Source organism: Oncorhynchus mykiss, chromosome 12 (assembly GCF_057628025.1).
Source record: "Oncorhynchus mykiss isolate SJ-2025 chromosome 12, ASM5762802v1, whole genome shotgun sequence".
In the NCBI taxonomy this organism is placed as follows: Eukaryota; Metazoa; Chordata; class Actinopteri; order Salmoniformes; family Salmonidae; genus Oncorhynchus; species Oncorhynchus mykiss.
In genome coordinates this window covers 36,930,506-36,947,004 of record NC_143033.1, presented here as the reverse complement: position 1 = coordinate 36,947,004, position 16,499 = coordinate 36,930,506, and the positions used below count along the sequence as shown (strand labels likewise).

Genomic DNA, 16,499 nt, shown 5'->3' with positions numbered 1-16,499 from the left:
GGGGCCCCACAAGTGTGCGTTCTCAGCCCTCTCCTGTACTCCCTGTTCACCCATGACCTCATGGCCATGCTCGCCTCCAAATCAAACATCAAGTTTGCAGACGACACTACAGTGGTAGGCTTGATTACCAACAACGACGAGACGGCCTACAGGGAGGAGGTGAAGGCCCTCTGAGTGTGGTGTCAGGAAAATAACCTCACACTCAACGTCAACAAAACAAAGGAGATGATCGTGGACTTCAGGAAACAGCAGAGGGAGCAGCCCCCTTTCCACTTTGATGGGACTGTAGTGGAGAAGGTGGAAAGTTAAGTTCCTCAGCGTACACATCATGGACAAACTGAAATGACCACCCACACAGAGAGCGTGGTGAAGAAGGCGTAACAGCGCCTTTTCAACATCAGGAGGATGAAGAAATTTGGCCTGTCAAGAAAAACACTCACAAACTTTTACAGATACACAATCAAGAGCCTCCTGCTGGACTGTATCACCGCCTGGTACGGCAGCTGCTCTGCCCACAACCCTAAGACTCTACAAAGGGTAGTGAGGTCTGCACAACGCATCACCGGGGGCAAACTACCTGCCCTCCAGGACACCTACACCACCCGATGTCAAGGGAAGGCCAAAAATATCAAGGACAACAACCACCCGAGCCACTGCCTGTTCACCCCGCTATCATCCTGAAGGCGAGGTCAGTACAGGTGCATCAAAGCGGGGACCGAGAGACTGAAAAACAGCTTCTATCTCAAGGCCATCAGACTGTTAAACAGCCATCACTAACATTGAGTGGCTGCTGCCAACATACTGACTCATCTCTAGCCACCTTAACATACCCTACATTACATTATCTCATATGTATATACTGTACTCTATACCATCTACTGCATCTTGCCTATGCCGTTCGGCCATGGCTCATCCATATATTTATATGTACATATTCTTATTCATTCCTTTACACTTGTGTGTATAAGGTAATGGTTGTGAAATTGTTACATTACTTGTTAGATATTACTGCATGGCCGGAACTAGAAGCACAAGCATTTCACTACACTCACATTAACATCTGCTAACCATGTGTATGTGACCAATACAATTTGATTTGATTGAATCCTGAGTGGTATGACGGCTGCTTGGTCCCATAGTGTTTATTCCTCCATACTATTGTTTGTACAGATGAACGTGGTTCCTTCAGGCGTTTGGAAATTGCTCCCAAGCATGAACCAGAGTTGTGGAGGTCTACAATTTTTGGCTGATTTCTTTTGATTTTCCCATGATGTCAAGCAAAGAGGCATTGAGTTTTAAGGTAGGCCTTGCAATACATCCACAGGTACACCTCCAATTGACTCAAATGATGTAAATTAGCCTATCAGAAGCTTCTAAAGCCATGACATAATTTTCTGGAATTTTCCAGCTGTTTAAAGGCACAGTCAACTTAGTGTATGTAAACTTCTGACCCACTACATTTGTGATACAGTGAATTGTAAGTGAAATAGTCTGTCTGTAAACAATTGTTGGGAAAATGACTTGTGTCATACACAAAGTAGATGTCCTAATCGACTTGCCAAAACTATAGTTTGTTAGCAAGAAGTTTGGGGAGTGGTTGAAACATGAGTTTTAATGACTCCATCCTAAGTGTTTGTAAACTTCTGACTTCAACTGTATATATTTTGTTCAGTTTTAAAGCTAATATCCTGCAATTCTACACATTTTGCCATGACTTATGCCATATTAATGATATCTGAAATTGACTAACCAAATCAATTGGGGTCCCCTGGAGGTCAGGGCCATTGGTATTTGGGAACATGAGAACTACAGGTTTAGATAACTGGCTAGACTAATTTACCAATCTACATTTGTGGAGTGGTTGAAAAACGAGATTTAATGATTACAACGTAAGTGTATATAAACTTCTGATTTCAACTGTACATCAGAGCTTCCGTAGTGTGGCAGACTATGCAGTGGATTCTCGCACATTGGTCACCGAGAGTTCCTGGATTTCAGAGGCTCTGTTTGACATCTTCTTCCATGAACTGTCTGAGGGGATAAAGGACGAGCTCGCAGGTCAGGAAATATCCTTGGACCTCGATTCCCTCATCGCCCTTTCGGTAAGAATTGATGGGTGCCTACAAGAACACCGGTGTGAGAGGAGGTCGGGCCTCAGGAACACTCGTTCATCTGCTGATGCTGGCGCACGTCCTAAGGAATCTGGAAATCCCCAAAGTGTGTACAGTATTTCCGAGGAGAACCGAAAACACGAGGTCCCTCGAGAATCATCGGCGACGGGTGAGTTTGCTACTCATGAGCCCATGCAACTGGGAAGAGCTAAATTATCGATTGGGGAACGCTCACATAGGCTTAGTTCTAACTGTTGTCCGTACTATGGGGGTGCGGGACATTATATAGCCACCTGCCCTGTTAATAAACCTTTTTCTCTAGTTCAAGTACTCTGGTGAGCCAGACTTGGAGTCCCCTAATTCCCATCACCCGCATACCTTTTTTTGTGATTCTACTGTGGGGAGACCAGTCCAAGCCTCTCCGGGTGCTCATTGATTCTCGGGCTGATGAAAGTTTTATGGATGCTACCATAGTTTCTGAATTAGGTATTCCCACTCAACTTCTCTCTGTTCCCATGGATGTGAGGGAACTGGGCGGCCGCTCAATTGGAAGAGTCACCCATAGCACAGTTCACGTTCACATACGGGTTTCAGGAAAATCACAGTGAAACAATACCGTTCCTCCTCATCGATTTTCCCCCCATGTTCCTGTTGTTTTGGGATTTTCTTGGTTCCAAAAACACAACCCTGTTATTGACTGGACCGGACCATGAGTTCCATCCTGGTTTGGAGCCCGCTTTGTCATTCCCTTTGCCTTAAAGCAGCGCAGCCTTCCCCGAGATGTCCTGCTCAGGGCGTAAGCAAAGCCTTGGATGTCTCTGCCATTCCCACAGAGTACCATGTAAGGCACATGCTACTTCTCTTCCCCCGCACCGTCCTTATGATTGTGCCATTGATCTTCTCCCAGGCATCACACCACCACACGTCCGTGCATTGACTACCGGGGTCTTAATGACATAACGATCACAAATTGTTACACCCTACCACACATCCCCTCGGCTTTCGAACCTCTCCAGGGGGCCACTATTTTTTCCAAGCTGGACATATCATGCCTACCACCTGTTTCAGATACACAAAGGAGATGAGTTGAAGACAGCATTCAACACAGCCAATGGACATTATGAGTACCTGGTCATGCCGTTTGGACTCACCAATGCCCCTGCTATCTTCCAGACCCTGGTAAATGATGAGCTCCGGGACATGCTAAATAATTTTGTGTTTGTCTACCTTGACAACATCCTGCCATTTTCCTGATCTGCCCAAGAACACATTCTCCATGCCAGACAAGTCCTTCTGCGCCCCCTGGAGAACCAGTTGTTTGTGAAAGGGGAGAAGTGTGAGTTCCATCGCTCCACAATCTCCTTTCTGGGATATGTCATCGCTGACGGAAATGTCCAGATGGACCCTGAAAAGGTGGAAGCAGTGGTGGATTTGCCTCAACCTATGTCCAGGGTGCAGTTACAACGTTTCCTGGTGTTAGCTAACTTCTCCGGCCATTTCATTCGAGGCTACAGCATCCTGTCAGCCCCCCTCTGCACTCACTTCTCCCAAAGTACGATTCACATGGTCCCCAGCTGTTGACAGAGCCTTTGTGGACTTGAAGCACCGGGTTCACCACGGCACCCATCCCGTCAATTTGTGGTAGAGGTTGATGCGTCTGATGTTGAAGTGGGGGCCATCCTGTCCCAGTGATCTGCCCAGGACCAAAAGCTCCATCCCTGTGCCTTCCTGTCTCATCGTCTCAATCCTGCAGAAAGGAACTACGACCTAGGCAACCGAGAACTCCTGGTGGTCAAGATGGCACTGGAGGAGTGGAGATACTGCCTGAAAGGAGAAGAGCAGCCATTTTTGGTTTGGACCAACCAGAAAAATGTTGAATATCTCCGTACAGACAAGAGCCTTAACTCCAGGCAGGCCCAGTGGGCTTTGTTATTTACCAGATTAAACTTCACAATTTCCTACTGCCCAGGGTCCAAAAATTTGAATCCTGACACCCTCTCCCAGCAGCTTTATTAAATAGTACAGTTTCAACGTACTATTGAGTTTCAACGTCAACAGTGAAGAGGCGACTCCGGGTTGCTGCCTTCTAGGACGAGTTCCTCTGTCCAGTGTCTGTGTTCTTTTGCCCTTCTTAATCTTTTATTTTTATTAGCCAGTCTGAGATATGGCTTCTTCTTTGCAACTCTGCCTAGAAGGCCAGCATCCCGGAGTGGCCTCTTCAATGTTGACTTTGAGACTGGTGTTTTGCGGGTACTATTTAAGGAAGCTGCCAGTTGAGGACTTGTGAGGCGTCTGTTTCTAAAACTTGACACTCTAATGTACTTGTCCTCTTGCTCAGTTGTGCACTGGTGCCTCTTTCTATTCTGGTTAGAGCCAGTTTGCGATGTTCTGTGAAGGGAGTAGTACACAGCGTTGTACGAGATCTTCAGTTTCTTGGCAATTTCTCGCATGGAATAGCCTTCATTTCTCAGAACAAGAATAGACTGATGAGTTTTAGATTTTTGTTTTTTTTGTTTCTGGTAATTTTGAGCCTGTGATCGAACCCACAAATGCTGGTGCTCCAGATGAGGTGAGGGGAATGGCGTGTGACAGAGAACAACCCATTAGAGGAGTGGCCACCCCCGCTGAGAAGCCAGCAGAATAGCCCACCTCAGCTCCCGACAAAAGCCTCGACACCACAGCAGAACAGTCCACCCAAGACCCTGACCATAGTGTCGACAACACAGCGGGACAGGCAAATGAAGAAGCCCAAGCCCAGGGGATCCCAACCTCACTGAGCACTCCCCTGTCAGCCACCCTGAGAGCCCTCTTGACAACCCCCCCACACCCACTGAGGACATGTACAAGACCCAGATTGTACTCCTTATGGACTCAAACAGGAAATATATACAAGAAATACAAACTAGGGTCACCCAGCCACAAAGTAATACACACAGGCACAAATGACCTGAGAGCACAGCAGGAAAGGGTGGACACAACACTCAAGGGAATGATTGAAAAAGCTTATTCTACTTTCGCAGATGCACAAGTGGTTATCTCCACCCTGCTACCATGAAAAGACTTCCACCCTGCTACCAAACATTGGGTAAACACAAGTATTTCCCATGACTGTGCCTCAAAACCAAATGGCCCACCACTCCACCCTGGACCCTGGACCCTGGACCACTCCACCACTCCACCCTGGACTTGAACAGACTTTACGACCAAGTCCACCTGGAGAAGGCAGCAGTAACCCCCTTCGCCTGGACCCTAAAGGACACCCCTCTCAAACGCAGCCCCAACACTTCACACAGGAGCAACAGATAAATAGATACCCCGCCTAGACCAGCGAGACACTCTCCCAGACCTGCAGGACCAGCCCCCTGGACCTATGCCGAGAGGACCTATGCCCCTCCTGCCCACCCTATGCCCCCCACTCCCGCAAAGAGGGCCTACAACATAGAAGTCACACATACGTCCAGGCCGTGAGCGGGCAAACAGGCCCAACCCCCACTCTTACACTAGCCCAAGCCAATGGAATGTACCAGATGCTCAGCAGGCTCTGCTCACACTTTCTGGCCTGAGGCCAAACCACACAACCAACAACATTGGACACTTTATGGAACACAAAGCCTTCACTATCTCATCCTGGAATATCCCTGATATTCCCTGATCCCTGGCCTGAGGTCATCTGCCTTTGGCCTAGAGAGCAGGAACCTGGACTTCATCAAAGAAGTCGAAAATACAGACATTGTCATCCTACAAGAAACATGATATAGAGGAGATGGACCCACTGCTTGCCCTCTAGGTTACAGAGAGCTGGTAGTCCCATCCACCAAACTATCAGGTGTGAAACAGGAAAGGGACTCAGGGGGTATGCTAATTTGGTATGGAGCAGACCTAAGTCACTCTATTAAATTAATCAAAACAGGAACATTTTACATTTGGCTAGAAATTAAAAAGGAAATGATCTTAACAGAGAAAAATGTCCTCCGATGTGCTACCTATATCCCCCACTAGAATCCCCATACTTTAATGAAGACAGCTTCTGCATCCTGGAGGGGGAAAACAATAATTTCCAGGCCCAGGGTATGTACTAGTCTGTGGTGACCTAAATGCCAGAACTGGACAAGAACCTGACACCCTCAGCACACAGGGGGACAAACACCTGCCTGGAGGTGACAGCATTCCCTCCCTCATATGCCCCCCTAGGCACAACTATGACAACATAGCCATCAAAAACAGGTCACAACTCCTGCACCTCTGTCGCACGCTGGGTATGTATATAGTCAATGGTAGGCTTCGAGGAGACTCATATGGTAGGTACACCTATAGCTCATCCCTTGGCAGTAGTACTGTAGACTACTTTATCACTGACATCATCCCAGAGTCTCTCAGAGCTTTCACAGTCAGCCCACTGACACCCCTATCAGATCACAGCAAAATTACAGTCTACTTGAACAGAGTAATACTCAATCATGAGGCATCAAAGCCAAAGGAACTGAGTAATATTAAGAAATGCTATAGATGGAAGGAATGTAGTGTGGAAACCTGCCAAAAAACAATTAGGCAACTGTCACGACTTCCACCGAAGGTGGCTGCTCTCCCTGTTCGGGTGGCGATCGGCGGTCATCGTCGCCGGTCTACTAGCTGCCACCGATACTTTTTCCTTTTCATTTGGTTATGTCTGTCTTGTGTTCTATTTGGGTAATTAAGGGGAGGGGGTTATTTAAATCTCGCCATTTCCTCTGGGTTTTGTGCGGGATTGTTTCACTTGCTGTCATTTAGTTTTGGGTTGCGTTTTTTGGGTTCTGTTGAACAGATGTTTTTTTCCCCCGGACGGTGTCTGGGTGGTTTGAGGCTACTGTTGTAGTCCTGTTTTTTCCTGTTCTTTGGACTTGTTTATTAAATGCCCTTTTCTATCCAAAATATCTTTCCAATCTTTTTGGCTCTATAACAAAGAACAAACAGCAAAAACATATGCATGATCAAATACAAATCTTAGAATCAACTATTAAAGAACCCACTGGATTGTCCAATTAACTTCAATGAACTACAGGACAAAATATAAACCCTCCAACCCAAAAAGGCCTGTGGTGTTGATGGTATCCTCAATGAAATTATAAAATATCCAGACAACAAATTCCAATTGGCTATACTTAAACTCTTTAACTTCATTCTTAGCTCTGGCATCTTCCCCAATATTTGGAACCAAGGACTGATCACCCCAATCCACAAAAGTGGAGACAAATCAAATCAAATCAAATGTATTTGTCACATACACATGGTTAGCAGATGTTAATGCGAGTGAAGCGAAATGCTTGTGCTTCTAGTTCTGACCATGCAGTAATATCTAACAAGTAATCTAACATGTCTAAAGGAATGAAAAAGAACATGTACATAAACATATATGAATGAGAGATGGCCGAGCGGTAGATGGTATAGAGTACAGTATATACATATGAGATGAGTAATGTAGGGTATGTAAACATTATATAAAGTGGCATTGTTTAAAGTGGCTAGTGATACATTTATTACATAAATGTTTAATTATTAAAGTGGCTAGAGATGAGTCAGTATGTTGGCAGCAGCCATTCAATGTTAGTGATAGCTGTTTAACAGTCTGATGGCCTTGAGATAGAATCTGTTTTTCAGTCTCTCGGTCCCAGTTTTGATGCACCTGTACTGACCTCGCCTTCTGGATGATAGCGGGGTGAACAGGCAGTGGCTCAGTGGTTGTTGTCCTTGATGATCTTTTTGGCCTTCCTGTGACATTGGGTGGTGTAGGTGTCCTGGAGGGCAGGTAGTTTGCCCCCGGTGATGCGTTGTGCAGAAGTCACTACCCTCTGGAGAGCCTTACGGTTGTGGGCAGAGCAGTTGCCGTACTAGGCGGTGATCCAGCCCTACAGGATGCTCTCGATTGTGCATCTGTAAAAGTTTGTGAGTGTTTTTGGTGACAAGCCAAATTTCTTCAGCCTCTTGATGTTGAAGAGGCGCTGCTGCGCCTTCTTCACCACGCTCTCTGTGTGGGTGGAACATTTCAGTTTGTCCGTGATGTGTACGCCAAGGAACTTAAAACTTTCCACCTTCTCCACTACTGTCCCGTCGATGTGGATAAGGGGCTGCTCCCTCTGCTGTTTCCTGAAGTCCACGATCATCTCCTTTGTTTTGTTGACATTGAGTGTGAGGTTATTTTCCTGACACCACACTCCGAGGGCCCTCACCTCCTCTCTGTAAGGCCAATAATTTGACCCCAATAACTACCGTGAGATGTGCGTCAACAGCAACCTTGGGAAAATGCTCTGCATTGTCATTAACAGCAGACTCGTACGTTCTCTCAGTGAAAACAATGTACTGAGTGTCACGCCCTGACCTTAGAGAGCCGTTATATTTCTCTATTTGGTTAGGTCAGGGTGTGATGTTGTGTGGGCATTCTATGTTTTGTTTTCTATGTTTCTTTATTTCTATGTTTTGGCCGGGTATGGTTCTCAATCAGGGACAGCTGTCTATCGTTGTCTCTAATTGGGAATCATACTTAGGTAGCCCTTTTTCCCTCCTTTCAGTGTGGGTAGTTATCTTTGTTAGTGGCACTTAGCCCTGTAAGCTTCACGGTTGTTTTTCGTTTCTTTTTTTGCTGGCGTCATTTTAAATAAAAAGAGAAATGTACTCTCACCATGCTGCACTTTGGTCCTCTTCTTTCGACGGCCGTGACAGAACTACCCACCACCAAAGGACCAAGCAGCGTTGCCAGGAGATGCAGCCCCAAAAACAAATTTGGGAGGGGCACACGGGATTGTCGGCGGTGCCGAGGTGTGAACCAGAGACAACCTGGGAGGAGGTAGAGAGGTGGTCGGTCGACCCTGGGAGAGTGCCCGAGCCCGCCTGGGATTCAATAGAACAGTGCGAGGAGGGATAACGGAGAATGGAGTTTGCGAAGAGTATGCAGCAACGTAGGCATTTGGAGAAGCGTGTCACCAGTCCAGTGCAATCTGTGCCGGTCCCACGCATCAGGCCTCCAGTGCACCTCCCCAGTCTGGTACGTCCTGTGTCTCCTCCTCGTACTCGCCCTGAGGTGCGTGTCACCAGCCCGGTGCCACCTGTACCGGCCCCACGCACCATGCCTCCTGTATGTCTTCCCAGCCTGGTGAGTCCTGTGCTTGCTCCCAGAGCCAGGCGTCCTGTGTGTCTCTCCAGTCCAGTGATGATCCATGGCACGAAGCCTCCAGTGATGATCCATGGCAAGAAGCCTCCAGTGATGATCCATGGCAAGAAGCCTCCAGTGATGATCCATGGCAAGAAGCCTCCAGTGATGATCCATGGCAAGAAGCCTCCAGTGATGATCCATGGCAAGAAGCCTCCAGTGATGATCCATGGCACGAAGCCTCCAGTGATGATCCATGGCACGAAGCCTCTAGTGATGATCCATTGCACGAAGCCTTCAGTGAGGAGTCATGGCACGAAGCCTCCAACTACGGCCTCCAGTCCGGAGACACCAGCGACAGCCTCCAGTCCGGAGCCTCCAGCGACCTCCTTCAGTCCGGAGCCTCCAGCGACGGTCTCCAGTCCGGAGCCTCCAGCGACGGTCTCCAGTCCGGGGCCCGCAGAGAGGGTCTCCAGTCCGGGGCCCGCAGAGAGGGTCTCCAGTCCGGGGCCCGCAGAGAGGGTCTCCAGTCCGGGGCCCGCAGAGAGATCCTCCAGTCCGGGGCCCGCAGAGAGGGTCTCCAGTCCGGGGCCCGCAGAGAGGGTCTCCAGTCCGGGGCCCGCAGAGAGGGTCTCCACACCAGAGGCACCACCAAAGCGGGGTGAGCCAGTCTACGTCCCGCACCAGAGCCGCCACCGCGGATAGACGCCCACCCAGACCCTCCCCTATAGGTTCAGGTTTTGCGGCCAGAGTCCGCACTTTTTGGGGGAGGGTTACTGTCACGCCCTGACCTTATAGAGCCGTTTTATTTCTCTATTTGGTCAGGTCAGGGTGTGATGTTGGATGGGCATTCTATGTTTTGTTTTCTATGTTTCTTCATTTCTATGTTTTGGCCAGGTATGGTTCTCAATCAGGGACAACTGTCTATCGTTGTCTCTGATTGGGAATCATACTTAGGTAGCCCTTTTTTTTCTCCTTTCAGTGTGGGTAGTTATCTTTGTTAATGGCAGTTAGCCCTGTAAGCCTCACGGTCGTTTTTTGTTTCTTGTTTTGTTGGCGTCATTTTAAATAAAAAGAGAAATGTACTCTCACCATGCTGCACTTTGGTCCTCTTCTTTCGATGGCCGTGTTACTGAGCAACTGTCAAATTGGCTTTTTACCAAATTATCCTACGACACGTATTCACCCTGCACACCTTAAGTCTTCTCAAGCTTTTGATTTAAAAAAAAGCCTTCGCCTCAATTTGGCATGAGGGTCTGCTATACAAATTGATGGAAAGTGGTGTTGGGGAAAAACATACAACATTATAAAACCCATGGACACAAACAAGTGTGCGGTTAAAATTGGCAAAAAACACACATTTCTTCCCACAGGGCTGTGGGGTGAGACAGGGATGCGGCTTACGCCCCACCCTCTTCAACATATATCAATGAACTCACCCTACTAGAATCTGAAGTCAAATGTCTACTGTTTGCTGACGATCTGGTGCTTCTGTCACCAACCAATTAGGGCCTACAGTAACACCTAGATCTTCTGCACAGATTATGGGGTCTGCTCACCAAACAAGAATTCAGGAAATGGGACAAACACCAAACTGAGACTCTGCATGCAGAATTCTGCAAAAATATCCTCTGTGTACAATGTAAAATACCAAATAATGCATGCAGAGCAGAATTAGGCCGATACCCACTAATTATCAAAATCCAGAAATGAGACACTAAATTCTAAAACCACCTAAAAGGAAGCGATTCCCAAACCTTCCATAACAACGCCATCACCTACAGAGAGATGAACCTGGAGAAGAGTCCCCTAAGCAAGCTGGTCCTGGGGCTCTGTTCACAAACAGACCCCACAGAACCTCAGGACAGCAACACAATTAGACCCAACCAAATCATGAGAAAACAAAAAGATAATTACTTGACATATTGGAAAGAACTAACAAAAAAACAGAGCAAACTAGAATGCTATTTGGCCCTAAACAGAGAGTACACAGTGGCAAAATACCTGACCCCTGTGACTGACCCAAACTTAAGTAAAGCATTGACTATGTACAGACTCAATGAGCATAGCCTTGCTATTGAGAAAGGCTGCCGTAGGCAGACCTGGCTCCCAAGAGAAGACAGGCTATGTGCACACTGCCCACAAAATTAGATGGAAACTGAGCTGCACTTCTTAACCTCCTGCCAAATGTATGACCATATTAGAGACACATATTTCCCTGAAATTACACAGATCCACAAAGGATTCGAAAACAAACGCGATTTTGATAAACTCCCATACCTACTGGGTGAAATACCACAGTGTGCCATCACAGCAGCAAGATTTGTGACCTGTTGCACAAGAAAAGGGCAACCAGTGAAGAACAAACACAATTGTAAACCCATATATAACCCATATTTGTGTTTATTTATTTTCCCTTTTGTATTTTAACCATTTGCACATTGTTACAACACTGTATATATACATAATATGACATTTGAAATGTTTTTGTTCTTTTGGAACTTCTGTGAGTGTAATGTTTACTGTTCATTTTATTGTTTATTTGACTTTTGTATATTATCTACTTTACTTGCTTTGGCAATGTTAACATATGTTTCCCATGCCCATAAAGTGCCTTGAATTTAATTGAATTGAGAGAGAGTGTGTGTGTGTGTGAGTTCATTGGAGGTGAGTGAAGCATTGCCACCGCGTCATGTGTTTGTGTGTGTTGGCCCACATGTGTTATTCTCCCAGTGTGTCTCCATCTCCTCCATCCTGGCAGCCATACTGCTGTGTGTGTTGGCCTGGGATGAAGAGGAGCCTCTGTTCCCCTACACCTCTCTGTCGCTGTCTCCATCTCTCCATCATCTCTCCACCACTCCCTGCTGATCTACAGTACAGCAGGTGGGCTGGCTGTAAACAGTATGTATTCAACCATCCAAACACACCAGTCACTTAACAAATCATCAGTGAATGCTTGTCTCACTCTGCACAATGCACCTCTGCGTGGCTGAATGAAGGGAGGAGGAGAAGATGAAGTGGAGGAAGAGAAGGAGGTGGCGCCGGGAGCCAAAGGGCTCCTTCTCTTTTGTTCTAGACACTCCTCTCTTCTCCTCCTGAGCAGTGCCGTTGGAGAGTCACTGTGGCAGCTACAGTATCTACATCTCAGCTTTATCAGGGACAGCCACATTCATACGGCGTGAAGATGAATTGGTCGTGGAGCTGGCTGCACTTGACGAAGCAGCAGGAGTCAATGTCACAGGGCTCAATAACACGTAGTGGATATCTACTGGAGGAGCGGAGTGGGACTCCCACGTGACTGACATTCTAGATGCTTCACCTAGTTGAGCCTGACTCTCAGAATGCCTATACACTGCAACTTAGGTGCATATCTGTATGTGAAATACGAGAAATACATTTTCCACACAGAAGATACAGTGAAGATACATTCCCACTCTGAATAATCACCTATGCACCAATAGCTAAGCAAATGTATAGTATGTGCATGAAGTGTCCGACTAAGAAAATCCTTTCAAGAGTCAAATCACAATTTTTAAATGCATTGACAGAAATCATCATGCTCCATTCTAGGGTTAAATCTTTCCAAAAGTCCATTTGAAGTATTTCCTACACTGCATTTATGTCTCCCTTCTCAAAGCCTCTGTTTGGTAGTGCTAACAAGCACAAGGATTACGGTCTGTTGTGATTTCACCTGTGAGGGCCAACTGTCTTCAGCCAGGTAGAAACCTGGTCTGAGCAGTAGACAGAAAGGCTAACTCCTTTTAGGGACATGAGGCTTTTGGCGCTCCAACATAGGTGGAGCACTTGACTTCACAAGATTCTTGAACAACACGATTGGCTTGCCAACCAGTCTATGCATGCAGTCAGACACAAGGCAGAATAATGAGTGGAGTGAAATGCCATGAACTGCTGCTTCCATTGCTGACTTTTCCTCCTCAATCTTTCACCTCTCTCTCTCGCTCTCTCGCTCATTTTATTTTAGAGAGACAAATAATCATGTGTCGTGGCAAAATGATATATATCCATCCCAAACAACATAACTTCTATACAAAAAGTATCCCATTTGGATTTTAAACAGTTACATGGAATAAAGTATCGATACATACATACTGTAAATAAATAAATATTAAAATAATCGATTTGTTTCAACAATATTGAGCAAATATCACATAGATTATTTATTGTATTCAGAGGGGGAAAAGTGTTCTTTTTGGAAACATTTTATGGGGATTTTACAGTTCTTGTTAGGATAAATGAACCAAATCTTTTTGAGTTTGATTACATAGACTATAGGGAAGGAATAAGGAATTTAAGGACATTGAAAGTCTGTCCCAATTAATTTGCTGGTCAAGGATGGGTTGATTCATATGCCCTGTTTACATCATGACATACGGTGAATTCGGAATAAGTGGGTCACTTTTTGAATTTCCATCTTTTGAAGTGGCATGTTTTCATGGATGCCAAGGGAAGCCTGGCATCCATGAAAATTGACCAAGAAAAAAACATTAAATATTGTATGTATCCTTTGTCTCTCTGTGTTTCATCATTTTTCTTCAATTCGCAAGAGGCTGAATGTTTCTCACTGGAGAAAGCATCAAATCAAGCGAAACAGCGCCCCTATGTCTCAGTATGTGTAGGCCATCTATCTGATGCTGTCTGGTCAAAAATAATATGACATTGTTGCCTCCCGTAGCTTTGAATGCAAGGGAAGCCGGAGAACAAACTGGCTCCCCTTGATGATAATAAAAAAATAAAATAGCCAATCAGTGTTGAGCTCAACTGTGAATGGTCCTGGCGCACCAAAAAAAAAGGGAAGCCAGTTTGGATTTGGCTTCACCCCAATCACATCACATCAAATGCACGTGTCATTTACAGAAAAAACTTGAATGGTTGAATCTTGTTGTGTCAACTTACGGTGGGTAGCTGCTTAGTGGTGGGCTCCAGAGTTGCACAAGAGGTCTAAGGCACTGCATCCCAGTGCTAGAAGTGTCACTACAGACCCTGGTTCAATTTGCAATTGCAAATGAGGGTCAATTGCAAATGAGAACTTGTTCTCAACTAGACTACCTGGTTAAATAAAGGTGAAATAAAAAAATAAAAAATAAAAAAGTGCAATACACTGTTTGAGGAACATATCAATATCATGTAAATGGACAAGAAGAGTCAAACCTAGTCATTTACAACATTAACAATATCTACACTGTATTTCTGATCAATTTGATGGTATTTTAATGAACAAAAAATGTGATATTTTTTCAAAAACAAGGACATTTCTAAGTGACCACAAACTTTTGAATGGTAGTGTACAGTTGAAGTCGGAAGTTTACATACACCTTAGCCAACTACATTTCAACTCAGTTTTTCACAATTCCTGACATTTAATCCTAATAAAAATTCCCTGATTTAGGTCAAGTAAGATCACCATTTTATTTCAAGAATGTAAAAAGTCACAATAATAGTAGAGAGTGATTTATTTCAGCTTTTTTTTTTTTCATCACATTCCCAGTGGGTCAGAAGTTTACATACACTCAATTAGTAGTTGGTAGCATTGCCTTTAAATTTTCTATAGGATTGAGGTCAGGGCTTTCTGATGGCCACTCTAATGCCTTGACTTTGTTGTCCTTAAGCCATTTTGCCACAACTTTGGAAGTATGCTTGGGGTCATTGTCCATTTGGAAGACCAATTTCATGACTGATGTCTTGAGATGTTGCTTCAATATATCCACATAATTTTCCGTCCTCATGACACCATCTATTTTGTGAAGTGAACCAAAGCACCCCCACAACACGATGCTGCCACCCACGTGATTCATGGTTGGGATGGTGTTCTTCGGCTTGCAAGTCTCCCCCTTTCTCCTCCATACACAACTATGGTCATTATGGTCAAACAGTTATTTTTTTGTTTCATCAGACCAGAAGACATTTCTCCAAAAAGTATGATCTTTGTCCCCATGTGCAGTTGCAAACCGTAGTCTGGCTTTTTTTATGGAGGTTTTGAAGCAGTGGCTTCATCCTTGCTGAGCGGCCTTTCAGGTCATGTCGATATAGGACTTGTTTAACTGTGCATGTAGATACTTTTGTACCTGTTTCTTCCAGCATCTTCACAAGGTCCTTTGCTGTTGTTCTGGGATTGATTTGCACTTTTCGCTACATAGTATTTTCATCTCTAGGAGACAGAACTCGTCTCCTTCCTGAGCGGTATGACGGCTGCGTGGTCCCATGGTGTTTATACTTGCGTACTGTTGTTTGTACAGATGAAGGTGGTACCTTCAGGCATTTGGAAATTGTTCCCAAGGATGAACCAGACTTGTGTAGGTCTACAATTTTTTGTTCCTGAGGTCTTGGCTGATTTCTTTTGATTTTCCCATGATGTCAAGCAAAGAGACCCTGAGTTTGAAGTTAGGCCTTGAAATACATCCACAGGTACACCTCCAATTAACTCAAATGATGTAAATTAGCCTATCAGAAGCTTCTAAAGCCATGACATAATTTTCTGGAATTTTCCAAGCTGTTTAAAGGCACAGTCAACTTAGTGTATGTAAACGTCTGACCCACTGGAATTGTGATACAGTGAATTATAAGTGAAATAATCTGTGTGGTTGAAAAAACGAATTTTAATGACTCCAACCTAAGTGTATGTAAACTTCCTACTTCAATTGTATATTGTGTTACAAAGTGGGATTCAAATTGATTTAATTGTCGTTTTCTGTCAACAATCCACTCAAAGAACTCATGTCATGTCGAAGTGGATTTAAAAAAAAAGTTGTATTAATAATAAAGATTTAATAACAAAAGATAGTCGTGGCATAAGTATTCAGCCTTTTTGTTTAGGCAAGTCTAACTTAGTTCCGGAGTAAAAATTGGCTTAACAAATTACATAATAAATTGCATGGACTATAATAGGGGTTGACATGATTTTCGAATTACTAATCCTTCATCTTTCCCCTATATATACAAATCTGTATATCATGACACAAGGTGAGACCCAGATGCATACACAGGAGGCAGATGGTTGGAGTCTTACAATGTTTATTAATCCAAAAGGAGTAGGCAAGAGAATGGTCATGGACAGGCAAAAGGTCAAGACCAGATCAGAGTCCAGGAGGTACAGAGTGGCAGACAGGCTCGTGGTCAAGGCAGGCAGACTGGTCAGGCAGGCGGATACAGAGTCCAGGAGGTATGGAGTGGCAGACAGGCTCTTGGTCAAGGCAGGAAGAATGGTCAGGCAGGCGGACACAGAGTCCAGAAACAGGCAAGGGTCAAAACCG

At 45.1% G+C, this 16,499-nt stretch overlaps 1 protein-coding gene across 1 annotated transcript in view; it reads right to left on the bottom strand.

The window, feature by feature from the left end:
- Nucleotides 1-16,499, bottom strand: part of LOC110538890 (rho GTPase-activating protein 7) — a 117,681-nt gene that overhangs the window by 68,970 nt on the left and 32,212 nt on the right. The window lies entirely within an intron of this gene.